The 27,018-nt window shown below is 39.8% G+C and overlaps 2 long non-coding RNA genes across 3 annotated transcripts; both read right to left on the reverse strand.

Annotated features, from left to right (window-relative positions):
• Positions 1 to 7,330: 7,330 nt before the first annotated feature.
• LOC307047331 lies at positions 7,331 to 9,195 on the reverse strand. Its single transcript, XR_013810391.1, has 2 exons — positions 9,143 to 9,195; positions 7,331 to 7,921 (listed from the first exon to the last, which is right to left on the reverse strand). It is a non-coding gene; the product is annotated as an uncharacterized lncRNA (long non-coding RNA).
• A 7,265-nt stretch (positions 9,196 to 16,460) lies between these two features.
• On the reverse strand, positions 16,461 to 26,679 carry LOC307047330. Of its 2 annotated transcripts, none has more exons than XR_013810389.1 (2): positions 26,568 to 26,679; positions 16,461 to 17,051 (listed from the first exon to the last, which is right to left on the reverse strand). It is a non-coding gene; the product is annotated as an uncharacterized lncRNA (long non-coding RNA). The 2 variants fall into 2 exon arrangements; XR_013810390.1 differs by lacking the exon at positions 26,568 to 26,679 and adding an exon at positions 18,291 to 18,343.
• Between the last annotated feature and the right edge of the window lie 339 nt (positions 26,680 to 27,018).

A 27,018-nucleotide genomic window follows, 5' to 3' on the forward strand; every position in this document is an offset into this window, starting at 1 on the left:
GAGCGTTTAGCTCCAGGTTTTCATTTCATTTCAAACCTTTATTTATCCAGGTGTATCCCCTTGAGATCATTGATCTCTTTTTCAAGGGAGACCTGCTCAAGTAGGTTCCACATGAAACATAGAAACATAAACAGAATATCAAAAAGGACATCTCACAGCATCATTACAGGGATTACAATTTAAAATAACTATCCACATGAACAGGTACCAACAGCGTCCGATTGAGTAGCATCCAACCAAGCTTTAAAAACATTTAGTGGCATCAGATCGCTCAGTTTCCATTTCATTTACAGACTATTCCAAGACAGTGGAGCTGCACATCTAAAAGCCATCTTCCCTAAGATAGTCCTAGCAGTTGGCACATTTAATAAAACCACAGCATGCGATCTCAGGCAGTAGCCACTTACAATTCGCCGTGAGATCAGGGAGCAGATGTAGGATGGAAGTTTCCCTAACATGGCTTTGTATATGAAAATGTACCAGTGACTGAGCCTCCGTACAGTTAGTGAAGGCAAACCTGCCCTTGCATACAGGGTACAGTGATGGGTTAATGCTTTACAGTTTGTCACAAGTCTCAGAGCACTGTGATACGCAGCATCTAACTTGACCAGGTGGGCAGGTGCATTCATATAGATCAGATCACCATAGTCCAGCGCAGGTAAACAGGTCACAGTGACTAGCCTTTTCCTGGCCTCAAGCGAGAAACAGGACTTGTTCCTGTAGAAGAAACCTAGCCTAACCCTCAGTTTTTTAAGAAGGTTATTGACATGAAGTTTAAAAGTGAGACAATCATCAAGCCAGATACCAAGGTATTTATAACAGGTAACCACTTCAAGTTTTATTCCTTGCGTAGTTACAATATCTAAAACAGGCTCTGGTGTCTTTTTAGCTTTTGAAAAGAGCATTACCTTGGTTTTATCAACATTTAAAAGAAGCTTTAGTTCAGAGAGCTGAGTCTGAATAATGTTAAAAACTGCTTGCAATTCAACACCAGCCTCCTGAATGGAGGGACCTGCACAATACATCACGGTATCATCCGCATAAAAATGTAAAGTGGCTTCATCGACATTTTCACCTAAACTATTGATGTAGATGGAGAATAAAAGTGGACCTAAAACAGAACCTTGAGGAACACATTTAGCAATGTTTAACCACTCAGAAGACAGCCCATCAAAGTGAACACATTGGGATCTTTCAGAGAGGTAGTTCACAAACCACCCCACTGCATGGCTGGATATGCCAATACTGAGTAGCCTCTGCTTCAAGATGCGAGGATCAACGGTGTCAAACGCTTTGGAAAGGTCAATAAATAGAGCTGCACAACTCTGCTTATTGTCTAAGATATTAGCAATATCATTCACCACTTTCATTGTGGCAGTGATGGTGCTATGTTGCTTTCTGAGGCCTGACTGATGTTTAGACAGGATGTCATTGTTACTTAAAAACTCCTTTTCCTTTTCACTCACTAGGCGTTCAAGATCCTTGGCCAGAACTGATCATTTAGAGATGGGCCTATAATGATTTAATAAAGTAGCCTCCCCTCCTTTTAGCAAAGGCAGGATATAAGCTGCTCCATACTTTTGGAATTGTGTTCGTGTTGAGGGAGAGGTTAAAAAGAGAAGTGAGAGGTGGAGCAATAAAATCTGCAGCTATCTTTAAAAAGAAAGGTTGTACGTTGTCCGGGCCAGCCGGTTTCTTAGGATCTTACTTGGATAAGGCTTCATGAACGGCTTCAATAGAAAAAGGAGTAAAACTGAAAGGACTTTCCAGACCACATTGTTCAGAGTCACGGATTGGGGTGTTCACAGAAGCAGAGTTAGAAACAGAATCAAACAGAGAGCCACGGGACACAAAATGCTCATAAAAACAATTTAGCATAGTGGCCCTGTCCGATATAGAGCCAGATGCTGTGGTAAGGCACGGAGGTAGCTCATTAGGGATCTCACCGGTGGATATCGATTTTATGGCTTTCCAACATTTTCCAGGATTATTCAGGTTCTTTGTGCACTGACAGATAATACTTGGACTTAGCACTTTTGATTTGTGATGTGAAGCTGTTCCTTAGCTGCCTAAAACGCAGCCATTCTACCTCTGAGCCTGATTTCCTAGCCTTTGCCCAGGCCTTGTTTCTCTCATGCAGGAGACTGGACAGTTCAGCAGAAAACAAAGGATTGTCTCGTCCCTTCACTCTAAATGTACGCAGGGGTGCATGTCCATCCATAATTCATAATACCAAGATACAAATAAGACCATGCAGTTTCTACATCATCACACAGATCGATTATTTCAAAACCAAACAGATCGTGGAGAAAACCCTGCTCCACAAAATGTTTTGTGGCTTTCTTAATAATAATGCGAGGTTTAACGTTTTGGACTTTAGTGTCCCTCATTGTGGATAGAGCACAGTGATCACTCAGATCATTTGCAAATACTCCCACAGATGAGTATTTATGGGGAACATTAGTTAAGATGAGATCAATTAGGGAGGATTTATTTGGGAACTTCATGTTAGGGCGAGTAGGACCGTCAACAATCTGAGTAACATTCAAAGAGATACAAAGGTTTTTAAAATCCTCTGATACTGTAGTTAACCAGTCCCAGTTAAAATCTCCAAGTAGCACTATTTCCTTGTAGTCTAGTTGAGATAAAAGATTTGCCAATGAAGACAAGGAGTCCTTGACAGCTGAGGGGGGTCTGTAGGTTGTTTTCCCTGCACCAAGTAAGGGATCATGAAAAGAGCTAAAGGTGGAGAACAGATTCAATCTCACATCAATATGAAGTTGTTCTGAACCTGGACAGCCAGCAGAGGGCAGCCTTCTGGGACAATAAAGTATATCTCTTATATTTATGTTATTAAGCACAGAGGCCTTTGGTAAACTGAACAGACAGAAACAGCAGAGAGTTGAGGAACAGAAAGTTTCTACATGTTCTCCATGAGTCCACAGGGAGATGTAGCCTCTACTTCCTCCACCTCCTCTCTCTCTCTGTTTCTCAAGGACAGGTGTCTGTGTGACGTGTGAAATGTCATTTGCATGATTGTAATGCTTCACTGCTCCTCACAGCTTTAAGGTCTTGTGTCACGTAGAGTCTGAACCGTGTTCCTGCACTCATCCTGAAAACTGGAGATCATGTTGTCAGTAACTCTGCTTGTCATGTTGGGCTTTCTGTGTCAGGGTGAGAGACTTTGAAAATGTATCATCTGAAATGATAGGAGTAATGTATGTGTGGTTCAATGTTTGTCTTTTCTTTTCATGTTTGCATCCAATGTGCTTTGTCTTTAACTTTTTCTGTTATAATTTAGTGGGAATGCTGTTAACAGCATTCCAACTAACTGTTCTTCTACGGACGAAACATTTATTATTCCGCCGACTTATTTTGCCGCGCTTCTTCTCCCGCATTGAACATCGCAGAAACTCCGTTCAAACATGAAAACGTTTAGCTCGGTCGGGAATCGATGGCTATTACTTTTCTCATTCATAACTTTCATAATTCCAGAGATACATCCCATAATTCATCACATTTTTAACATTTGAACTTTAACATTGTGCAGCTCGTTAAGGCAGAGTGCGTGATGTCAGAGTTAGAGTGGAGGACAGTTTGAAATTTGCCTTCATATCTTTTTTTAAAACTGCCATAATTCCCAAACCCTACATTCCTGAGACATAATCTTTCATGACAAACGTAGGAAAACATCCCGTAGCTTGAAAAATGACAAATAATTAAGCAAAAAATAATTAAACAAAGTGCCTCTTGAGGGCATGAAGTGACAAAAACATTCAACATGTCTCCATTAAAGCCCATTGTAATTTTAAGGCAGATATTTCCTCACAGCAGCAGCCGCACACCTTTAGTTAAACTGCCAAAAAGGCCACATTATTAACCCGAAAGTACACAAAAATTACACTTCAGATACTCAACTTCCTTGACATGCTTCACGTTTTGAAATTTCACAGATATCTGTTACGGTTCTTCCACAAAACGTTCACATGTAAGAGGTTTATCTCTCATCCAGAACAATGGAAACCTTTGATCTCTGGACGCCTCATTAGCTCACATACAAACACCTGTGTAATGGAACACGATGATGTCATCACTCCAACTGACATGGTTCAAGGCTCTTTCTGCATGTCAGTCTTCATGCATGACGGTGTTTTTGATAATGGATCCTGACCACTCACATTTGTACACTGTGAACAAATTAAATTATTAAACAAATATATAACATAAATACAAAAAATACTCTAATTTAGTCTCCCCTTTCCAGCGCTTTTCATCATCAACTATAGCATTTCTGAGTGTCCTTGAACGCATCAATATTAGCAGATGCGTCACACCAAGCCCAGGAGATTTATTCTGCTCTGACTAATGCTAGGTAAGTTCATGTATCCATAAACACCTGAAATTTAAAGTGTCAAATGAACTCTTTTTAAAAGTATAACACACCGTTTGAGTTTGTTCATAGACTGTTTATTGGCGTGAGAACCTCTATTAATTTACACATTAAAGGAAACGGCTTCTTAGCAGCGTATCCAGTCTTAGCCCGTTAGCATTGCGCTAAAGGGCTAACAGCTAGCAGTTTTGCGTTAGCCCGTTAGCATTGCACTAACGCTGCTAGGCTTCTAGCTAAATGAATCTCTCCCTAAACAGTTGAACTTTAAAGTGTCAAATTAACTCTTGTTCAAAGTATAACACACCGTTTGAGTTTGTTCATAGACTGTTTACTTGCGTGACAACTGATATTAATTTACACATTAAAGGAAACAGCTTCTTAGCAGCCTATCCAGTTTTAGCCCGTTAGCATTGCACTAACGGGCTAGCAGCGTTGCGTTAGCCCGTTAGCGCAGGCTGCTAGCTAACTTAATCTCTCCCTAAACAGTTGAACTTTAAAGTGTCAAATGAACAATAGTTTCTGTATATAGTTGTTTTGTCACTTGTTCTTTCACAAAAATTACTTTATTTTTGTTCACCTTTTCACTTTTTGGTTTTACAGAATATATTTGTTAGTAATTGATTCAAACAGTTTTATATAGTTTTTTTTCATGTATTGTTTGACAGATTTTTACTGAATATAATTTGTTAGTTATTGATCTGAAATGTTTTATATAGTTTTTTCCCCCATGTTCTGGTTTTTGAAAATAAAATTTGCCAAATGTTACTATTTCACCAGTTTTTTTTGCATTTTCAACTTTTCCTACGAATAACATTCTACATTCAAAGCCTTACATCTTTAACATTATTTATACATTTGGAGTTTCATGCTACTTTTTAACTTAGTATTCATTCATATGGAAACCATTCAGTCATCCAAATATTCCTGATTATTCACTTTCTTCTTACACATTATATTTCAGCATAAAGCATTCCCACTAGCAATTTCTTCAGGAATTGCATTCTCTAGTTTAAACTGCTGCTTCATCTTGTTGGTTATCTAACATTTCACTTCTCATTTCAGAGTCTTCTGCCAACAAGTTCCTGACTCAGACTGACACATCCAAGACTGTTAGTCCTGGAGGGACTGTGACCATCAGCGCTACAGGGAGCTCAGATATTGAAGATGATCTCAGTTGGTATCTTCAGAAACCTGGACAGGCTCCTAAACTTCTTATATACTCATCATCAACTCTGTTTTCTGGAACTGAGCCTAGATTCAGTGGTACTAGATCTGGTACTCAGTACACTTTAACCATCAGTAACGTTAAGGATGTTGATGCGAAAGATTACTATTGTTTTGGTGTTCATGTTGGTGGCGTGTTCACACAGTGATTTAGAGCCGTACAAAAACCTCCTTCAGTCTGAAGTAAAGCGTCCTGCTGCAGCTGCAGAGGTGAAGAGACTGAGAGGAGGAGAACTGGTCCAGTGAACACAAGAGTCATCAAGCAGAACCACCATGAATCCAGATAAAGCTGAAACACACTCACAGACACTCTTCAACACCCTGTTTAAACTATATTAATGTCATTCAATTCAGTCTCTTTATGAGTGAGCTGGGAAAGTTAGATTCTTGTTGAACTATAGCCACTGATATCAACATATATTTAACAGTAACTTTATGAATTGCTGTACAAAACAATTAATGATATTACCGCAGTCCAAACATACGCGACACAATTTAAATCATTTGAAGTACTGTAAACACACAATGTTGTTGTTTACACTCCACTGTGTATTTTAATAGATTGAGTATTTAAAAAACTCAATCTATTAAAATGTGTTGACATAGTAAAGCTTAAAACAGTACTGATTATGCACAACATTTTCCATAACCAAATGCATACTAACATTCAAAAGCAGTTCCAAACCACAGTCAGGAAATACCCAGCTAGGCATCCTGACTGGTTGTGTAGCAAGCCCTGTAGAACAACCATCAAATCACAGCTGATCCATAAACGGAGTTAGAACGTGCAATGGACTTCACCCAGACCTTTCAAGTATCACTTGTCATCAACAATTCAAAACGTAATTAAAAAATATTCTATTTGCAGATTTCTCCAGCTAACAAATATTGAGTATTCCCGGAATCCTTTTTTTCTTTTTATTATTATTTTTTTAGAACTAATACCTTCTCAGTTTGTTTATCTATTTAATATGGTCTACATTACTTTACATTTATTTTGTCCCTCTTATTTCTTTTCATCGTTATGGGGTTGAGTTATTATTTCAGCCCTGGAAATTGCCTTGCAATATTTGTATTGGTGTATATGAGTGCATGTGTGTACTTATACACTTGAACATGTGTATATTTTGTGTATGTGTGAACATATGAATGTAAAAAAAGTAACTTGAAAATAAGTGTTCATAATGTTTATATGCATATATTATTATTATCCTTATTCATTTGCCAAGTACATGTGTAGATATGTATATATTTATATAGTATTTTCATTTTCAAAAATGGAAGTTGAAACTTCTATTGACATGTGCAGAAAATGACCCTATAGTTTTTCTTATATATACCTATATATGATTAATTTTGTTCTTACCCTAACTTTTATTTATTTTTTTGTCCAGTTTTCTTTATTTCTTTGTACTCCTTCATTTATATACGTTTTTGACGCAATAATGCCAATGTTATATTAGGATATCACAGGAGGGCTACTTCCCATAAGCTATGCTTCAGCCCTCCCGCTTCTACTAATTTTGTTCATCTTTGTGTGTATGAATTATACTTCTTTTTTTTAATGAATTTAGTAGAATAAAAGAATAAAAAAACAAAAAAACTGTCCCACAGTCATAAATTATATTGATATAATATACAAGGTTTCATACTGAAGGTATTAATACATCTTTCTGACAATGAACATATGAATTAAAGAAATACAAAGACACAGTCTCATTTTAATCAACATTTTTATTTAATGATGGTTTAAAGCTCACGCCACATTTGAGATGAATGATGAGTTTCTGTTGGAGTGAAACAAATGAAATCCAGTTGAATTGTGAGCTGATGAACAAACAGGAGAATATGCAGGAAGTGAGGATTAGAGAGCAACACTAAAAACTGAGCAGAGACAGCAGCAACATGTGAGCAGAGGAGATGTGTGTCTTCATGAAGATCTCTAGCAAAGAAGCTGCTTCCTCTCCAGACAGGAAGTGATGCTCTACTCCGAGCAGCGGGCAGGGTCCATGCTTAGAGTGACAGGGCTCTGTCCACTCAGACTGGCCTCACAGCTCACTGAGCCCGCCCCCCTCCAGCGCTCTGCAGAGAGGCTCAGGGTGCTGCTCCAGCTGTAGCGGCCGTCGCTCCCCAGGACCTCCGGGCTGTGGGACGCCCCTGAGGAGCTGCTGCTGCCCCCCAGCTTCCAGCCCAGCCTCCAGGCGGAGGGGAAGCCCCCGCTGGCCAGACACACCACGGTGGCACTGCCCTGCTGCAGCTCCTCTCTGGAGGGGGGGAGGACGCTCAGGGTGGGCTGCTGCACACCCACTGGAGCAGGGAGGGAGGGGGGAGGAAAAGGGAGAAATTAGAGAGAAAACTTGATTATAAGGTCCTTTTTTGATGTTGTCATTTTGCTGCTGTCAAATCCTTGTGTCAGTACTTTACGATACCAGTCACCTCTGTGGAAACATTGGTATCACTGCCTTTTTTAATTTACATTTGAGTGTTTTATGTCTTTTAAAAATAGACCTTGAGTCTCTTCAATAAAGCTGATGATGATGATGATGATGATGATGATGAGGAAAAGTAACAAACTTGTGTTTTCTTTTGAAAGAACATCCATAACATTCATCTGTTTGCAACTTACACATTATTTATCTAATATATCATATTCCAATGACTTGTATCTTGACTCTCCTTGCTCTATTGTATCTGTGTTATTGTGCGGCTCTGCTGGAGGAGCCTGTGACCTCAGATGCTCATTGAAGTATCTGCACTGTAGCTATGTACACATGACAAGAAAAGCCTTGAATCCTTGAATCCTTATATTTGATCAAATAAAACAGAATAAGTTGTGCTGCTGTTACTCTCATAAATCACTCAGGATCAGACCCCCACATGATTCAAGTGTGAATGACTGACTTTGTGTAAAGTGTGCAAGCTAAAGATTCATTGATAATAATGATTGAATCTCTTCACATGTGTGATGATGTTCTTTAAACTGACAGAGCTGAACGTCTCAAGTGAAAACAGTTCAAACATTTATCATCTGTCTCTTTCACTTCCTTTTCACTGCATGTCAAATCAATGAACCGTGAACACGACGACAAGCTGCATTAACTGATACAATCACACGTTTCAAATGAATCCATATTTAACTTGAATTCAACAAAATAGTTGATATTTTAATAGACAATAGATAAATAATGTAAATAAATACAATATTGTGAACTACAAATGTAAAACTGAATGTGGCGGAGACGTCACGCTTTAACAAATCTTAATAAATACAAAAATTGAGTATACAGTTGTTCTGATAATAAAATATATTATAGAAAATAAACAAGTTATTTGCTTTAAAAAATGTATTTGTACGAAACAAACAATTGATATAGAAGTCTGCAAAGGTTCCTTTCAGATTACAACAGGAGCTTAATACAAAATATAAAAATGGAATCTGAAAAAATGTGAAGTTGAGTCTCATTTAATAATTAATGAAAGTTATATATTTGCTAAAAGTTGTAGAAAATTCAAATCTCTGGTACTTACAGTCAACGATGAGTTTGGTTCCTCCACCAAAAGTCCACCACAGTGATACAAACTCATTGAGTGGCCGTACAAAAACCTCCTGCTCTGTCAACAAGCATGTATCACTGAGAGAGCTCCCTGATCTCACTGATAACAGAGACACATATACAGTTTTTAAATCAACAAAGCTTTTCTAAAGATATGGATTACATATCTGGAAGAATTAAGATGATTTATGTCATTTTTCATCACTTTTCTACACCTGGCAGAGAAACCATTACAGTCTGCTACACAACTAACTTTGTCAGTTTTATATTAGTTTCTACACGGTTAAATGAACATGAGGCTTTGAAATAATAGTTATGAACAAATGTATTTGAAACAGAACTGAAACATTTTATTTATCTACAGTGAATCTCTGTATGTATGTTAATGTCAGACAAACAGACATATCATACCAACCACAGTGGACTCAAACTCAAATCCTCATCTCCACTCCTGATAAAAATATGTTCTTCCATTCAGATGATAGACGGTGTAAATCCAGACAGTGTTCCTCCTGGTTTCGTGTCCCACGTTGCCTTCAGTGTGCTGAGAGCAGAGACATCATTTCCATAGAGAGGAGGCTTTGCATGGTCAGCTGATCCTCCAGTGAACTGAGAAGGTTTATAGTCCTGTGAGTTCAACACTGCAGGACTCACATCTGTCAGTCAGCAGAAAGCACCATGACTCTCATCACCATCCTCATCTGGACGCTGGCCTGCTGCTGTTTCACAGGTTCATTCACTCAGCAACATTTCAAACATCATGTGCTGCCTTTCCTCTCCTTTCTTTCTGCTGAGAAATCAATCATCTGTTTTTGTGTGCAGGATGCAGCGGTCAGGTGACTGTGACTCAGCCTGCAGTCGAGACGTCTGCTCCAGGATCCACCGTCACTCTCACCTGTAAAACCAGCCCTGATGTTTACGTAAATAGCAATGGTCAATTTTTGTACTGGTTTCAACAGAAATCTGGACAGCCTCCAAAGCTCTTAATAAAACTTGTGAGCACACGTGAATCAGGAACAGAACCTCGGTTTAGTGGCAGTGGAAGCGGCTCTGACTTCTCGATGACCATCACTGGACTGAAGGCTGAAGATGCAGCAGTTTATTACTGTCTGAGTGTTCACAACTTAAACAGTGCTTGGCAGTTCACACAATGATTTGTCGTTGTACAAAAACCTCCCTCAGTCAGACTGCAGAGACTCTGAGCTGTTACAGCAGGAACCACCTGCAGCTGCTGAAGAGGAAGAGACTGACACAGCCCACTGAACTCAGAGCTGACAGGAACCCACCCAGCACTATTCACTTCTTATTCTTAAATATACAGATGTTAATGGATTAATGAGATTAAACCCAGTCCAAAACACATTCTATGTAAAAGCAGCATTACACACAAACCTTATTGTGATCTCTGCTTCCCCGAATTAAAACAACTAACGCTCTTTAGCTTTTCCCCACATGTCTCCACTCGGTGTGCTTCACAGCAGGAGCATCTCTGGCCTCTCTGGAGTTATTATTTAATCATTATTATAAAGATCCTGATTCAAAATGACAAAGATCAATCTAATGAAGTCTTTCAAATGTTAAACTGTGGTTAGACGTTTAGTTTGAACATGATTATGACCCCTTACCCCCCCTAAGACCACCAGTGCAAAGCAGAGGCTTTAGGACTAGATGATGAGGCCAGTAGCGGAGGGGAAGAAGCTGTTCAGGGGGAGAGAGGTTCTGGTCCTGATGGAGAGAGGTTCTGGTCCTGATGGAGAGAGGCTCTGGTCCTGATGGAGAGAGGTTCTGGTCCTGATGGAGAGAGAGTTCTGGTCCTGATGGAGAGAGGTTCTGGTCCTGATGGAGAGAGGCTCTGGTCCTGATGGAGAGAGTTCTGGTCCTGATGGAGAGAGGCTCTGGTCCTGATGGAGAGAGGTTCTGGTCCTGATGGAGAGAGTTCTGGTCCTGATGGAGCCTTCTGCCAGAGGGGAGGGGGGAGCAGTTTGTGTCCAGGGTGGTAGGGGTCAAAGTCAAAGCCAACTGTATTGTCAATCTTCCAGTTTGTGTGTACAGACAGAGAGATCGAAGTAACATTTCCCAAAATCCCGAATATAAAAGAAACGTATATTAAAATATGTATTCATATATATATATATATATATATATATATATATATATATATATATATATATGCAAACATATTTTATATATATACACACAGAATCAAAGACACATTTTTACATGTGCACACATTAAGACCTAAATAAAAACACAACAATCAATATACAAAATAAAAGTCACTTCAATGTTTGAGAATGTACATTAGTGCAACATTGTCCATAGAATGTGCAAAATATTAGTGCATTAGTCGGACTCTATCTCCCCGCCTCAGGGTCCTGGAGGCCTGCAGGTAGAGGAGGGAGGGCAGATTGCTGCCGACCCCCCTCTCTGCAGAGCAGATGATGAGCTGCAGCCCTGCTCCTCGGCTAGCTGCAGCGTACCAGATGGTGATGGAGGAGGTGAGGATGGACTCCATGATGGAGGTGTAGAAGTTCACCATCATTGTCTTAGGCAGGTTGAAGCTCTTCAGCTGCCTCAGGAAGAACATCCTCTGCTGGGCTTTTGTGATTATGGAGCTGATGTTCTGCTCCCACTTGAGGTCCTGGGTGATGATGGTGCCCAGGAAGCAGAAAGACTCCACAGCAGAGACTGGGGAGTCCCACAGAGTGATGGGGGCCGGTGGGGCTGATTGAGAGCGTTTAGCTCCAGGTTTTCATTTCATTTCAAACCTTTATTTATCCAGGTGTATCCCCTTGAGATCATTGATCTCTTTTTCAAGGGAGACCTGCTCAAGTAGGTTCCACATGAAACATAGAAACATAAACAGAATATCAAAAAGGACATCTCACAGCATCATTACAGGGATTACAATTTAAAATAACTATCCACATGAACAGGTACCAACAGCGTCCGATTGAGTAGCATCCAACCAAGCTTTAAAAACATTTAGTGGCATCAGATCGCTCAGTTTCCATTTCATTTACAGACTATTCCAAGACAGTGGAGCTGCACATCTAAAAGCCATCTTCCCTAAGATAGTCCTAGCAGTTGGCACATTTAATAAAACCACAGCATGCGATCTCAGGCAGTAGCCACTTACAATTCGCCGTGAGATCAGGGAGCAGATGTAGGATGGAAGTTTCCCTAACATGGCTTTGTATATGAAAATGTACCAGTGACTGAGCCTCCGTACAGTTAGTGAAGGCAAACCTGCCCTTGCATACAGGGTACAGTGATGGGTTAATGCTTTACAGTTTGTCACAAGTCTCAGAGCACTGTGATACGCAGCATCTAACTTGACCAGGTGGGCAGGTGCATTCATATAGATCAGATCACCATAGTCCAGCACAGGTAAACAGGTCACAGTGACTAGCCTTTTCCTGGCCTCAACTTGTTCCTGTAGAAGAAACCTAGCCTAACCCTCAGCTTTTTAAGAAGGTTATTGACATGAAGTTTAAAAGTGAGACAATCATCAAGCCAGATACCAAGGTATTTATAACAGGTAACCACTTCAAGTTTTATTCCTTGCGTAGTTACAATATCTAAAACAGGCTCTGGTGTCTTTTTAGCTTTTGAAAAGAGCATTACCTTGGTTTTATCAACATTTAAAAGAAGCTTTAGTTCAGAGAGCTGAGTCTGAATAATGTTAATGCTTGCAATTCAACACCAGCCTCCTTAATGGAGGGACCTGCATAATACATCACGGTATCATCCGCATAAATATGTAAAGTAGCTCCATCGACATTTTCACCTAAACTATTGATGTAGATGGAGAATAAAAGTGGACCTAAAACAGAATCTTGAGGAACACCATTAGTAATGTTTAACCACTCAGAAGACAGCCCATCAAAATGAACACATTGGGACCTTTCAGAGAGGTAGTTCACAAACCACCCCACTGCATGGCTGGATATGCCAGTACTGAGTAGCCTCTGCTTCAAGATGCGATGATCAACGGTGTCAAACGCTTTGGACAGGTCAATAAATAGAGCTGCACAACTCTGCTTATTATCTCAAATACTCGCCACATCATTCACCACTTTAATTGTGGCAGTGATGGTGCTATGTTGCTTTCTGAAGCCTGACACTGGAGATATCCCCAACATCTGGAGATACTGAATCACTTGCCTGACTCTTAGGCTCTGTGACCGAAAGTTGCCCGGTCATAAAACTGAGAATAAGTGCAGCAGCACATTCTTTAAAGGAGACAACAGAGTCAGGCTTGGTTATTAACGTCAACAGGCAATAAGGTTAAATATCTAGGAGTAAAGAAAGAAATATTCCCTCACAGACATCATATTGAATCATTTTTGATATTGTAATGTTTTTTATGAGGCGACGAATGAAGCCTCACAAACTCCTTTGTTGTTCCCTCAGGCGGGGTTCAAACCCTGTTTCTTCAGACTCAATCTTTGTCCTTCCCCGCCAGACCAAATGAACCAGATACTAAAAAGGTGACACTGAAGATGCAGAAAGTGTATCTTCTTTAACCTGCAGAGAAATTAGGCATAAACATTTCGTCCTAAAACAGATTTACTTAAGACTGGGTTCAAATCCCACCTGGACTGTGTGTTTCCCTTCAGTCACCCCACAGCAGACTGTTTCATAGTAGTTGTTTTTATTGTGAAAATGAACTCAATCATGTTTTTCTGCGACGGGAGCATCCAAGAGACGTCTGACACAATTTGAACTCTGAGTCCAGTGCTGTCAGAGCAGATTCATGAGGAAAAACAGATTGACTACATGATTATAACAAGAGCCAAAGGTGGAGAACAGATTCAATCTCACATCAATATGAAGTTGTTCTGAACCTGGACAGCCAGCAGAGGGCAGCCTGCTGGGACAATAAAGTATATCTCTTATATTTATGTTATTAAGCACAGAGGCCTTTGGTAAACTGAACAGACAGAAACAGCAGAGAGTTGAGGAACAGAAAGTTTCTACATGTTCTCCATGAGTCCACAGGGAGATGTAGCCTCTACTTCCTCCACCTCCTCTCTCTCTCTGTTTCTCAAGGACAGGTGTCTGTGTGACGTGTGAAATGTCCTTTGCATGATTGTAATGCTTCACTGCTCCTCACAGCTTTAAGGTCTTGTGTCACGTAGAGTCTGAACCGTGTTCCTGCACTCATCCTGAAAACTGGAGATCATGTTGTCAGTAACTCTGCTTGTCATGTTGGGCTTTCTGTGTCAGGGTGAGAGACTTTGAAAATGTATCATCTGAAATGATAGGAGTAATGTATGTGTGGTTCAATGTTTGTCTTTTCTTTTCATGTTTGCATCCAATGTGCTTTGTCTTTAACTCTTTCTGTTATCATTTAAACTGCTGCTCCATGTTGTTGGTTATCTAACATTTCACTTCTCATTTCAGAGTCTTCTGCCAACAATTTCCTGACTCAGACTGACACATCCAAGACTGTTAGTCCTGGAGGGACTGTGACCATCAGCGCTACAGGGAGCTCTAATATTGGTGCTGATCTCAGTTGGTATCTTCAGAAACCTGGACAGGCTCCTAAACTTCTGATATACAAAGCATCAACTCTGTTCTCTGGAACTGAGCCTAGATTCAGTGGTACTAGATCTGGTACTCAGTACACTTTAACCATCAGTAACGTTAAGGATGTTGATGCAGGAGATTACTATTGTTTTGGCAACCATGGTGGCGCGTTCACACAGTGATTTAGAGCCGTACAAAAACCTCCTTCAGTCTGAAGTGAAGCGTCCTGCTGCAGCTGCAGAGGTGAAGAGACTGAGAGGAGGAGAACTGGTCCAGTGAACACAAGAGTCATCAAGCAGAACCACCATGAATCCAGATAAAGCTGAAACACACTCACAGACACTCTTCAACACCCTGTTTAAACTATATTAATGTCATTCAATTCAGTCTCTTTATGAGTGAGCTGTGAAAGTTAGATTCTTGCTGAACTATAGCCACTGATATCATCATATATTTAACAGTAACTTTATGAATGGCTGTACAAAACAATTAATTATATTACCGCAGTCCAAACATACGCAACACAATTTAAATCATTTGAAGTACTGTAAACACACAATGTTGTTGTTTACACTCCACTGTGTATTTTAATAGATTGAGTATTTAAAAAACTCAATCTATTAAAATGTATTGACATAGTAAAGCTTTAAACAGTACTGATTATGCACAACATTTTCCATAACAAAATGCCTACTAACATTCAAAAGCAGTTCCAAACCACAGTCAGGAAATACCCAGCTGGGCATCCTGACTGGTTGTGTAGCAAGCCCTGTAGAACAACCATCAAATCACAGCTGATCCATAAACGGAGTTAGAACGTGCAATGGACTTCACCCAGACCTTTCAAGTATCACTTGTCATCAACAATTCAAAACTTAATTAAATAAATATTCTATTTGCAGATTTCTCCAGCTAACAAATATTGGGTATTCCCGGAATCCTTTTTTTCTTTTTATTATTATTATTATTTTTTTTAGAACTAATACCTTCTCAGTTTGTTTATTTATTTAATATGGTCTACATTACTTTACATTTATTTTGTCCTTCTTCTTTATTTTCATCGTTATGGGGTTGAATTATTATTTCAGCCCTGGAAATTGCCTTGCAATATTTGTATTGGTGTATATGAGTGCATGTGTGTACTTATACACTTGAACATGTGTATATTTTGTGTATGTGTGAACATATGAATGTAAAAAAAGTAACTTGAAAATAAGTGTTCATAATGTTTATATGCATATATTATTATTATCCTTATTCATTTGCCAAGTACATGTGTAGATATGTATATATTTATATAGTATTTTCATTTTCAAAAATGGAAGTTGAAACTTCTATTGACATGTGCAGAAAATGACCCGATAGTTTTTCTTATATATACCTATATATGATTAATTTTGTTCTTACCCTAACTTTTATTTATTTTTTTGTCCAGTTTTCTTTATTTCTTTGTACTCCTTCATTTCTATACGTTTTTGACGCAATAATGCCAATGTTATATTAGGATATCACAGGAGGGCTACTTCCCATAAGCTATGCTTCAGCCCTCCCGCTTCTACTAATTTTGTTCATCTTTGTGTGTATGAATTATACTTCTTTTTTTTAATGAATTTAGTAGAATAAAAGAATAAAAAAACAAAAAAACTGTCCCACAGTCATAAATTATATTGATATAATATCCAAGGTTTCATACTGAAGGTATTAATACATCTTTCTGACAATGAACATATGAATTAAAGAAATACAAAGACACAGTCTCATTTTAATCAACATTTTTATTTAATGATGGTTTAAAGCTCACGCCACATTTGAGATGAATGATGAGTTTCTGTTGGAGTGAAACAAATGAAATCCAGTTGAATTGTGAGCTGATGAACAAACAGGAGAATATGCAGGAAGTGAGGATTAGAGAGCAACACCAAAAACTGAGCAGAGACAGCAGCAACATGTGAGCAGAGGAGATGTGTGTCTTCATGAAGATCTCTAGCAAAGAAGCTGCTTCCTCTCCAGACAGGAAGTGATGCTCTACTCCGAGCAGCGGGCAGGGTCCATGCTTTGAGTGACAGGGCTCTGTCCACTCAGACTGGCCTCACAGCTCACTGAGCCCGCCCCCCTCCAGCGGTCTGCAGAGAGGCTCAGGGTGCTGCTCCAGCTGTAGCGGCCGTCGCTCCCCAGGACCTCCGGGCTGTGGGACGCCCCTGAGGAGCTGCTGCTGCCCCCCAGCTTCCAGCCCAGCCTCCAGGCGGAGGGGAAGCCCCCGCTGGCCAGACACACCACGGTGGCACTGCCCTGCTGCAGCTCCTCTCTGGAGGGGGGGAGGACGCTCAGGGTGGGCTGCTGCACACCCACTGGAGCAGGGAGGGAGGGGGGAGGAAAAGGGAGACATTAGAGAGAAAACTTGATTATAAGGTCCTTTTTTGATGTTGTCATTTTGCTGCTGTCAAATCCTTGTGTCAGTACTTTACGATACCAGTCACCTCTGTGGAAACATTGGTATCACTGCCTTTTTTAATTTACATTTGAGTGTTTTATGTCTTTTAAAAATAGACCTTGAGTCTCTTCAATAAAGCTGATGATGATGATGATGATGATGATGATGATGATGATGATGATGATGAGGAAAAGTAACAAACTTGTGTTTTCTTTTAAAATAACATCCATAACATTCATCTGTTTGCAACTTACACATTATTTATCTAATATATCATATTCCAATGACTTGTATCTTGACTCTCCTTGCTCTATTGTATCTGTGTTATTGTGCTGCTCTGCTGGAGGAGCCTGTGACCTCAGATGCTCATTGAAGTATCTGCACTGTAGCTATGTACACATGACAAGAAAAGCCTTGAATCCTTGAATCCTTATATTTGATCAAATGAAACAGAATAAGTTGTGCTGCTGTTACTCTCATAAATCACTCAGGATCAGACCCCCACATGATTCAAGTGTGAATGACTGACTTTGTGTAAAGTGTGCAAGCTAAAGATTCATTGATAATAATGATTGAATCTCTTCACATGTGTGATGATGTTCTTTAAACTGACAGAGCTGAACGTCTCAAGTGAAAACAGTTCAAACATTTATCATCTGTCTCTTTCACTTCCTTTTCACTGCATGTCAAATCAATGAACCGTGAACACGACGACAAGCTGCATTAACTGATACAATCACACGTTTCAAATGAATCCATATTTAACTTGAATTCAACAAAATAGTTGATATTTTAATAGACAATAGATAAATAATGTAAATAAATACAATATTGTGAACTACAAATGTAAAACTGAATGTGGCGGAGACGTCACGCTTTAACAAATCTTAATAAATACAAAAATTGAGTATACAGTTGTTCTGATAATAAAATATATTATAGAAAATAAACAAGTTATTTGCTTTAAAAAATGTATTTGTACGAAACAAACAATTGATATAGAAGTCTGCAAAGGTTCCTTTCAGATTACAAGAGGAGCTTAATACAAAATATAAAAATGGAATCTAAAAAAATGTGAAGTTGAGTCTCATTTAATAATTAATGAAAGTTATATATTTGCTAAAAGTTGTAGAAAATTCAAATCTGTGGTACTTACAGTCAACGATGAGTTTGGTTCCTCCACCAAAAGTCCACCACAGTGATACAAACTCATTGAGTGGCCGTACAAAAACCTCCTGCTCTGTCAACAAGCATGTATCACTGAGAGAGCTCCCTGATCTCACTGATAACAGAGACACATATACAGTTTTTAAATCAACAAAGCTTTTCTAAAGATATGGATTACATATCTGGAAGAATTAAGATGATTTATGTCATTTTTCATCACTTTTCTACACCTGGCAGAGAAACCATTACAGTCTGCTACACAACTAACTTTGTCAGTTTTATATTAGTTTCTACACGGTTAAATGAACATGAGGCTTTGAAATAATAGTTATTAACAAATGTATTTGAAACAGAACTGAAACATGTTATTTATCTACAGTGAATCTCTGTATGTATGTTAATGTCAGACAAACAGACATATCATACCAACCACAGTGGACACAAACTCAAATCCTCATCTCCACTCCTGATATAAATCTGTTCTTCCATTCAGATGATAGACGGTGTAAATCCAGACAGTGTTCCTCCTGGTTTCGTGTCCCACGTTGCCTTCAGTGTGCTGAGAGCAGAGACATCATTTCCATAGAGAGGAGGCTTTGCATGGTCAGCTGATCCTCCAGTGAACTGAGAAGGTTTATAGTCCTGTGAGTTCAACACTGCAGGACTCACATCTGTCAGTCAGCAGAAAGCACCATGACTCTCATCACCATCCTCATCTGGACGCTGGCCTGCTGCTGTTTCACAGGTTCATTCACTCAGCAACATTTCAAACATCATGTGCTGCCTTTCCTCTCCTTCTTTCTGCTGAGAAATCAATCATCTGTTTTTGTGTGCAGGATGCAGCGGTCAGGTGACTGTGACTCAGCCTGCAGTCGAGACGTCTGCTCCAGGATCCACCGTCACTCTCACCTGTAGAACCAGCAGAAATGTTTACGTAAATACCTATGGTCAATGTATGTTCTGGTATCAACAGAAATCTGGACAGCCTCCAAAGCTCCTGATAAAATATGCGAGCACACGTGAATCAGGAACAGAACCTCGGTTTAGTGGCAGTGGAAGCGGCTCTGACTTCTCTATGACCATCACTGGACTGAAGGCTGAAGATGCAGCAGTTTATTACTGTCTGAGTCACCACGGTGGTTATGTGTTCACACAGTGATTTGTAGTCGTACAAAAACCTCCCTCAGTCAGACTGCAGAGACTCTGAGCTGTTACAGCAGGAACCACCTGCAGCTGCTGAAGAGGAAGAGACTGACACAGCCCACTGAACTCAGAGCTGACAGGAACCCACCCAGCACTATTCACTTCTTATTCTTAAATATACATATGTTAATGGATTAATGAGATTAAACCCAGTCCAAAACACATTTGATGTAAAACCAGCATTTCACACAAACCTTATTATGATCTCTGCTTCTCACTCCAAAGTATTATTTTAATGTTTACATTTTGGAGCCAGGCAGCTTTAGTTTTTCTCAGCTGTTGGGGCTCCATTATCTCCCTGACCTCAAATCAGAGTGATATGACCTCTGTCTCCACCAGTGTTGCATTTCTTATATCAGAAAATCATGTTTTTTTAACTTCTTTCTTTCTTTTGAAACCTCCTGCCCCAAAACCAATCACAGTGTTGCTCTCATTATTGAGCCGAAAACAATTTTTTTTGTTTGAGGCGAGCTACTGACCGTTCTTGCATCCTTGCTACCAATTGACTGATCCCAAATGTTTTTTGTACATTTCAAGACAATTTCTCTTTTATGGCAGCCAAAAATAACCCAGAGACATTTGTCCACGTCCCCAGGAGGAGGACTTTAAAGCAGGACCATCTCTTACCGAGGCCCGGTTCCAGGACAAAATGACTTGGGGTGCATATGAGATTACAGGGGGTGCAGCAGTAGTAGGTTTACATGAGCAATAGTGGCCGGCAACAGCAATGAAAAATAGCATTGATGTTATGGTCCCTAATGAACTGATTATGGCATTTCTTATGTTTTGAAACCAAGCAAGTGAGACGATTTCAAGTGAGTTAGAAGTGCTATCCTGAAATATTTAATCCAGTCCAAAGTGGACTATGGCAAAGAAAAGCACAAAAGCTTCAAAAGTGTACTGATAAAACAAATGAGAACATATTGTAAATCAAGGCATATATTATTTGAACCAGCTCATGGTTTTAAATTGCAAACATTGAAAGGCAAATGTATTATTAAAACCATTTACATCATCACCTTGGTCCCATCATATACTCTGGGAAGAGAACATTTACTGTGCTTGAAAACTGGTATCACATCATCATGTGAGGTGGACTTTGTGACCTGGAGAACATTTTAACTGCAACATTAGCTTGTTGATAAGCTTGGGATATGAGATATTTTTGTAGCCATTCGTGGTGAAGGCATCTGTGCTATTGTATGCATTATTTTTGACCCAACATTTCTACAGGCATGGCAGAATATGGCAGTATTTTTACATGAATATTCTAGCCCTTGTCTATTTTTATACCACAAGGTGCAACATGACCGCCTTACCCCACTGTACAGGCGGGTACTTGTTTAGATATACCTGGGCAGGCTCTGTTTTGCCGAGGTCCCCTGGCACCTGCGGGCCTCCGAGGGGCGGCTGTGTTTCGGGCGACGAAGACTGCTGCTCCGGGGGTGAGGGTGGCGAGTCGGGCAGGAGTAAGCTAGTGTCCACGACGACGGGTAACGTAACGTCCCCATCAGACCTGTTGCTATTGTCTGCAGTAGATGCAGTGATGCTGGCGTTTAGTGATGGTTGCTTTAACCATTTTCGCATATCCATGATTATCCACAGACCACAGATATGTGTCACTGGCTGCTGTGGAATCACTTTGGGAAATGTACTTTAGGGCGGGCCTATTAAAATAGGGTGGGCCAGCTTTTTCCAGGGGGAAAAATGACTTTAAAGTAGGCCTAGCCTGTAATAATAATATATAGGCTAATAATGCCCATTGCCAAGCATCGTTGTAGCATTTCCCTCCGAATAATGGTCGAAGACCTGACTGATGATATGAATTCATTGAAATCTCCAATATCAACAAAAGAGCTATAAAGAAACAAAAATAACAAATTCATTTAGGCTCCATCCGTATTAGAATCACCAAAAGTGAACGGTAAACAGACACCAAAGCTACAAAACAGCATAAAAAACGAATTAGGACACAACCTACTTGTTTATCTTATAGATAATACCAACTTTGTGCCTCTTCGGCGGGTGCTAAACTTAAACATAAACTTTATCCTTTACTTTCTCCGTCTTTATATGTAGATTAATCTCCGCTCCTTTTCACCGTCACGTTGTTTCCATAGCAACAACAACTTCCTGTCAACAGCGCAAACTCGCCTTCAAAATAAAAGCATCTAAATAACACAGGAAGTTAACCTAAATTACATTTAAGACATATTTACAACTGCAGCGGAAGTAACGAAAACAATGTAATATCCTTTTCAGTTTTACAGAACACAAATTGGGTTATTTACTCTAGAATTGCACTAACAGCAACAATAGGTTGTAGCATTCAAACCTGCTCATGGACTTGCGGTCATCGCTTTTTTTATGTCTCTCCAACGAGTTACACAGGTGCTTCCAGTCTACATATCCATCCCTCGTAAATGCACCTTCAGCTCCTGGGCTGGGGAAATTCCTGCACATTGTACAGAAAAGCACGTCCCTGCAGGCAGCTCTCTGCCTCTCTCACGTTACTATGGCGCGCGCCGGAACCAACAACCACTTTTTACCGTAAATGAGTTAGGTTCAGAGGATAAAACACATACAACATTAATTAAACTCGATATTTGTTCAATTGAATTTCACTTTGAATGCTTGGATATTCTCAATGGGTGAATACATTTTTATAATAATAATAAAAAAAAAATTTAAAAAAAAAATTAAAAAATTTAAATTTACACCGAAGCTTTCTCAGGGTGGGCCAATGAGTAAACTGGGAGGACCTGGGCCCACCCTAAGGTGGCTACGCCACTGGTTCAAACCCTGTTTCTTCATACTCAATCTTTGTCCTTCCCCGCCAGACCAAATGAACCAGAGAGACTAAAAAGGTGACACTGAAGATGCAGAAAGTGTATCTTCTTTAACCTGCAGAGAAATTAAGCATAAACATTTCATCCTAAAACAGATTTACTCAAGACTGGGTTCAAATCCCACCTGGACTGTGTGTTTCCCTTCAGTCAACCCACAGCAGACTGTTTCATAGTCGTTGTTTTTATTGTGAAAATGAAATCAATCATGTTTTTCTGCAACGGGAGCATCCAAGAGATGTCTGACACAATTTGAACTCTGGGTCCAGTGCTGTCAGAGCAGATTCATGAGGAATAACAGATTGACTACATGATTATAACAAGAGCCAAAGGTGGAGAACAGATTCAATTTCACATCAAAATGAAGTTGTTCTGAACCTGGACAGCCAGCAGAGGGCAGCCTGCTGGGACAATAAAGTATATCTCTTATATTTATGTTATTAAGCACAGAGGCCTTTGGTAAACTGAACAGACAGAAACAGCAGAGAGTTGAGGAACAGAAAGTTTCTACATGTACTCCATGAGTCCACAGGGAGATGTAGCCTCTACTTCCTCCACCTCCTCTCTCTCTCTGTTTCTCAAGGACAGGTGTCTGTGTGACGTGTGAAATGTCATTTGCATGATTGTAATGCTTCACTGCTCCTCACAGTTTTAAGGTCTTGTGTCACGTAGAGTCTGAACCGTGTTCCTGCACTCATCCTGAAAACTGGAGATCATGTTGTCAGTAACTCTGCTTGTCATGTTGGGCTTTCTGTGTCAGGGTGAGAGACTTTGAAAATGTATCATCTGAAATGATAGGAGTAATGTATGTGTGGTTCAATGTTTGTCTTTTCTTTTCATGTTTGCATCCAATGTGCTTTGTCTTTAACTCTTTCTGTTATCATTTAAACTGCTGCTCCATGTTGTTGGTTATCTAACATTTCACTTCTCATTTCAGAGTCTTCTGCCAACAAGTTCCTGACTCAGACTGACACATCCAAGACTGTTAGTCCTGGAGGGACTGTGACCATCAGCGCTACAGGGAGCTCAGATATTGGTGCTGATCTCAGTTGGTATCTTCAGAAACCTGGACAGGCTCCTAAACTTCTTATATACAAAGCATCAACTCTGTTCTCTGGAACTGAGCCTAGATTCAGTGGTACTAGATCTGGTACTCAGTACACTTTAACCATCAGTAACGTTAAGGATGTTGATGCAGGAGATTACTATTGTTTTGGCGACCATGGTGGAGCGTTCACACAGTGATTTAGAGCCGTACAAAAACCTCCTTCAGTCTGAAGTGAAGCGTCCTGCTGCAGCTGCAGAGGTGAAGAGACTGAGAGGAGGAGAACTGGTCCAGTGAACACAAGAGTCATCAAGCAGAACCACCATGAATCCAGATAAAGCTGAAACACACTCACACACTCTTCAACACCGTGTTTAAACTATATTAATGTCACCCTGAACACTGAGCTGACAGGAACTTCACCAAACACTAACTCCATATTCACACTATGTTGAAAAAATAAATACTTAAAAATCTAAACATCTACTCTCAGCTCAGATTAAAGGCTGATCTTATTTATGAGCCATAAACTTTCTGCCTCACTAAAAATCAAGTTCACATTTGGATCAAATTCTTAATCACAATACAACAGTGTAGTAACTTTCCTTCACCACCACGTCAATTTCATTGCCAATTAAAAAATAAATATCCAAAGTTTTATCTTGTTCTGCAGATAGAAGTGCAGAATGTTATAAAACGTTTCAATGTCTCACTACTTTAAATAAAACACCAAACACTTCATCATGTTATTTATCAGAGAAAGCTTTATTAGGAACATCCTGAATCATCAACATGACAGTTACTAAGCACACTCTCATCTCTGCTGAGCTTCACACATCACTCTCTAAGTTGTTGCTGTCCAACACTTTACAGCAGTGTTGTTCTCGGCCACACAAAGCTTCACTTTCCTCTCCAAACATTAAAGCTCCTGATGATCAGAGCAGCATGTGTTCTCCTGGGCTCCAGCGGCCCCTCTAGCCCTCACACTGGCTCCTGTGGAGGGACTGGGTCTGGCTGTGGGCATGATGGAGGACCTTGCAGGAGTACAGCTCTCCTGACATCCAGCGCTCCTGGCTCAGGCTCAGGCTGCTGCTGCTGCTGTAGAGTCCGCTCTTCTCCTCCTCCGAGCTGCTCAGGACCCCCTCTGTCACCTGTTTGCCGTCCACCTCCCAGCTCACCACGGCTCCCTGAGGAGAGTAGCCGGTGAGCAGGCAGGCCAGCGTGAGCGAGCCCCCAGAGAGCTGCTCAGAGGAGGAGGGGGCCAGCAGAGAGACGGAGGGCCTGAGCATGGAGCCCGCTGCAGGGGAGAGAGACACAAGGAGCAGATGAACTTCCACTGAGGGACAGACGCTGTGAGACAGAGTCCATACAGGACACATTCAAACATTCAGAGGCTTTACTGTCATATGCACAGTAGCTGCAGTGAATCAGAACCAGAGTCAGAATACCTTTAGTAGTCCCACAGAGGGGACATTCACGCTGTTACAGCAGAAAAGAGCCAGAGACAGCTTCATGTTACGAAGAAGCATGCATACAAAAGTATTCAAGTAAAAAAAAGTTATAATATAATAAAAAAATAAAATAAAAAGTTACACAATTTACAAAATACACATCCTGTAACAGTTCTGAGGATTTAGCAGCCAGGTGCATATTGCACATATTGCACATATTGCACATATTGCACATATTGCACATGGCGATGTAGATAAGCCAATGAAAAGCCCAAGGCTCCTCCAACAATGCAACATACAAATATGTAGGACATAAAACAATAAAACATATTTTAAAAACATTCAAATAGTTCCAGAACAAACAGAATGAGGAAGGAAATGAGGGTTTGATAAATAAAATAAAATGTTAAACTTGATGTTTGGAGTTAGAGTGTTATTCTGTAGCTCTCATCAGAACAAGAATTATACATTGAAGGTACAGGACAGAGAAACTGGGGGTCAGCTGTGAGCATGAGCTGTGATCACAAGAGGAGCTGAGGCATGGGAGAACACGAGGGTTTCATTCATCAAATCAAACGGTGATACTTTATATCATTCTGCCATTTAAAATAATGAATCTTCTTCTTTGGCACTCATCCAAACTCCTGAAGAATTACATGAAAGTATGCAACGTAATGAAGGTGTTCATGTAATGATCATTATATGAAAAGCTTTATCTCTGCTTTACAATGTTTCAGAATGAATAACTAATCTCTGCAATCATTTACTGTTAAGAAAAACAAAAAGTAACATCTTCTACAGTTGAAGACTTTGTCATCTGTTTGTTTCACTTCCTTTGAACTCTTTGAAACTAACGGACTGTGAACGCACCCTGCAGCGACTCTGAATGTACAAAAACACACTTTCATTTGTTTTAACGGATCCTCAGCAGATTTGATATCAAACACTTGTTGAATGTTAAAATATATAAATATTAAAATGAAAATCACAATTAGGTTTTATGACATAGCAGCTGTTCTTTGGTCAATTGTGAGCTAAAAATGTGTTTATATCTTATTAAAAAAGAAAAGTAAAACGTACATATAATTCACCGTAACATCTTCTTCAATATTAAATAAAACTAACTTCGCTTAATATTTTTAAATTCTTCAGACAAGCTTTATAGATGTAAAAAAATATCAACATAATGTAAATTATCCAAAAATAATGTCTTGATTTATCATATTCTGATTCAAAAGTAAATGTAATGTTTTGTGTTATAAAATACAAATCTCTGGTACTTACAGTGAACGATGAGTTTGGTTCCTCCACCAAAAGTCCACCACAGTGATACAAACTCATTGAGTGGCCGTACAAAAACCTCCTGCTCTGTCAACAAGCATGTATCACTGAGAGAGCTCCCTGATCTCACTGATAACAGAGACACATATACAGTTTTTAAATCAACAAAGCTTTTCTAAAGATATGGATTACATATCTGGAAGATTTAAGATGATTTATGTCATTTTTCATCACTTTTCTACACCTGGCAGAGAAACCATTACAGTCTGCTACACAACTAACTTTGTCAGTTTTATATTAGTTTCTACACGGTTAAATGAACATGAGGCTTTTAAATAATAGTTATTAACAAATGTATTTGAAACAGAACTGAAACATGTTATTTATCTACAGTGAATCTCTGTATGTATGTTAATGTCAGACAAACAGACATATCATACCAACCACAGTGGACTCAAACTCAAATCCTCATCTCCACTCCTGATATAAATCTGTTCTTCCATTCAGATGATAGACGGTGTAAATCCAGACAGTGTTCCTCCTGGTTTCGTGTCCCACGTTGCCTTCAGTGTGCTGAGAGCAGAGACATCATTTCCATAGAGAGGAGGCTTTGCATGGTCAGCTGATCCTCCAGTGAACTGAGAAGGTTTATAGTCCTGTGAGTTCAACACTGCAGGACTCACATCTGTCAGTCAGCAGAAAGCACCATGACTCTCATCACCATCCTCATCTGGACGCTGGCCTGCTGCTGTTTCACAGGTTCATTCACTCAGCAACATTTCAAACATCATGTGCTGCCTTTCCTCTCCTTTCTTTCTGCTGAGAAATCAATCATCTGTTTTTGTGTGCAGGATGCAGCGGTCAGGTGACTGTGACTCAGCCTGCAGTCGA

This window comes from Notothenia rossii (assembly GCF_949606895.1).
Source record: "Notothenia rossii genome assembly, chromosome: 7".
Lineage (NCBI taxonomy): Eukaryota > Metazoa > Chordata > Actinopteri > Perciformes > Nototheniidae > Notothenia > Notothenia rossii.